Source organism: Nannospalax galili, unplaced genomic scaffold, assembly GCF_000622305.1.
Source record: "Nannospalax galili isolate Female #2095 unplaced genomic scaffold, S.galili_v1.0 scaffold635, whole genome shotgun sequence".
Lineage (NCBI taxonomy): Eukaryota > Metazoa > Chordata > Mammalia > Rodentia > Spalacidae > Nannospalax > Nannospalax galili.
The window spans coordinates 400,992-401,321 of record NW_008335836.1 but is presented as its reverse complement, the minus strand read 5'-3'; positions in this window follow the sequence as shown (position 1 = coordinate 401,321).

Genomic DNA, 330 nt, shown 5'->3' with positions numbered 1-330 from the left:
GGAGATGTAAGACAAATAAACCCTTTCCTCTCCAAGTTGATATTGGTCAGAGCATTTTGTCACAGCAATGAAGAACAAACTAGAACAGAAATTGGTACCAGGAGTGGGGTATTGCTGTGACAGACCGGACCTTGGTTTTTTTGGGAGGACTGTGGTAGTGTTTGGAACTTTGAACCAGAAAAGCCATTGCATGCTCAGAGTTTGTTGCTGTGGAGCTTGGAACAGCTATGCTGAAAGAGTTGTAGACAACGGAGGCCTGGCTTGTGAAGCTTCAAAGGGAAGGAGAGACTATCAGGGCTGGTTGTGGAACGTTCTGAGTTGAGAATCTGT